This window comes from Lipotes vexillifer, unplaced genomic scaffold (genome assembly GCF_000442215.2).
Source record: "Lipotes vexillifer unplaced genomic scaffold, Lipotes_vexillifer_v1.1 scaffold451, whole genome shotgun sequence".
Classification (NCBI taxonomy): domain Eukaryota; kingdom Metazoa; phylum Chordata; class Mammalia; order Artiodactyla; family Lipotidae; genus Lipotes; species Lipotes vexillifer.
In genome coordinates, this window is record NW_006795989.1 from 680720 (window position 1) to 683351 (window position 2632).

Below are 2632 nucleotides of genomic sequence, written 5' to 3' on the forward strand. Positions count from 1 at the left end.
GAATCGCCATCCTGCTCAGAGAGTGGTAGAAGGCAGTTAGTTCCCCTGAATGCCTTTAAAGCTTTTGGTCTGAGCCAAGAGTGGCATGGGGTACAGTGGAGGAGCCTGGTGGCCTCAGCTTTTGTTGCTGCTGTTTTCAGGGTCAATGCTGAAATCCCAAGCCTAGAATTAGGCTGCCTCTGTGGGCTCCGGAGGCAGAGCCCTAAACGGCCCCCCTGGTCCAGTTTCTCCAGTGAAAAAGTCCTTTAATTTGGATTGGAGAGCAGGGCCCACACTTCCCACTGGGAACCGCAGGTCTTGGGGATTTAAAGGACGGGGCATGGGTGGAAGGGAAGGACTGGGAGAGGAGGCCCTTCTACTTCTTCCCCGCTACCTGCCCCTGACATTCTGCAGGCTCCAGGCTCTCCTGGGGTGGACACACATCGTTGGGCCTAGACCCTTGTCGTATTTATGGGCCAGACACTGGGGGCACCTTCTGGACAGCTTGTGCTGGACGTCACCTTCAGCTGTCTGGCCGTACCTTAGAGACTATTTATTCACCAGAAGCCCCAGGCACTTGAGGAGGTGTCACTTCGGTCACCTTGAAAAACCCCTGGGGGCTTGCAACCCTGGAAAATATTTTCAACTAGCTGCTTGAGCTGGATGTACAAAGGGATAGGCGTTATTTTATTGCTGTAATATTGTACGATACTGTAACTATACATTAATGTTGTCACTTATTGTAAATGTACTATGGTTTTATTAACAATAAACACTTGTTAACAATGACCTTGGCCTCATGGCTCCTGATTGATAGAGGGTTACCCAAAGTTCAGAGCTGGGGAGGAGCCCATTTAGGACCAGGAAGAGAACCCAGAGCTGATTCCCTGGTTACTTGGGGCACCCATGTCTCAGAGGGAAAGAACCCCTACTGGAAGCTGTGCTGTGGCCACCTGCCAACCCCTGTCCTACCCCACTTAGTACCTGAGCCTGGGTCCAGCCCTCGCTGGGCCTTAGTTTTCCTGTTCTGTCAAATGGGGTAGGTGTGTTCCCATTCGTTAAGCACTTAGGTGCCACTGAGCTGGACTGGAAGGACGGGAACACAATGCCAGGAATAAGACAGCTGTCAGATTTTTCACAGAACTGGAACAAATAATCCTAAAATTTGTATGGAATCACAAAAGACCCAGAATTGCCAAAGCAATCCTGAGGAAAAAGAAAGTAGGAGGCCTAACCCTCCCAGACTTCAGACAATACTACAAAGCTACAGTAATTAAAACACGGTGTTGGCACAGAAACAGACATATGGATCAGTGGAACAGAACAGACAGCCCAGAAATAAACCCACTCACCTATGGTCAATTAATCTTCAACAAAGGAGGCAAGAATGTACAGTGGAAAAAAGACAATCTCTTCAGCAAGTGGTGTTGGGAAAGCTGGACAGCCGCATGCAAATCAATGAAGTTAGAACACACCTTCACACCATACCCAAAAATAAACTCAAAATGGCTTAAAGACTTACTTAAATATAAGACATGACACTATACAACTCCTAAAAGAGAACATGGGCAAAACATTCTCTGACATAAATCATACCAATGTTTTCTTAGGTCAGTCTCCCAAGGCAAGAGAAATAAAAGCAAAAATAAACAAATGGGACCTAATCAAACTTAATAAGCTTTTGCAAAGCAAAGGGAACCATCGATGAAACAAACAACCTACGGACTGGGAGAAAATATTCACAAATGATGTGACCAACAAGGGCTTAATTTCCAAAGTATACAAACAGCTCATACAGCTCAATATCAAAAAACAAACAACCCAATCGAAAAATGGGCAGAAGACATAGACATTTTTCCAAAGACATACAAACGGCCAATAGGCATATGAAAAGATGCTAATTATTAGAGAAATGCAAATCAAAACTACAATGAGGTACCACCACACCCCGTCAGAATGGCCATCATCAAAAAGTCTACAAACAATAAATGCTGCAGAGGGTGTGGAGAAAAGGGAACCCTCCTACACTGTTGGTGGGAATGTAAATTGGTACAGTCACTATGGAGAACAGTATGGAGGTTCCTCAAAAACTAAAAATAGAGTTGCCATATGACCCAGCAATCCCATTCCTGGGTATATATCCAAAAAAATCTATAATTCAAAAAGATACATGCACCCCTATGTTCACAGCAGCACTATTTACAATAGCCAAGACATGGAAACAACCTAAATGTCCATGGACAGATGGATAAAGAACATGTGGAACATACATACAATGGAATATTACTCAGCCATGAAAAAGAACTCAGCAACACGGAGGGACCTAGAGATTATCGTACTAAGTAAAGCCAGACACAGAAGGACAAATACCATATGATATCACTTATATGTGGAATCTAAAATACGACACAAATGAGCGTATCTATGAAACAGAAACAGACTCAGAGCACAGATCTGTGGCTGCCATGGGGGAGGGCAGTGGGGGAGGGGTAAACTAGGAGTTTGGGATTAGCAGACGCAAAGCATTATATACAGAAGGCATCAACAACTAGGTCCTGCTGTACAGCACAGGAACTAGATTCAATATCCTATGATAAACCATAATGGAAAATACAAAAAAGTATATATATATATATATATATATATATATATA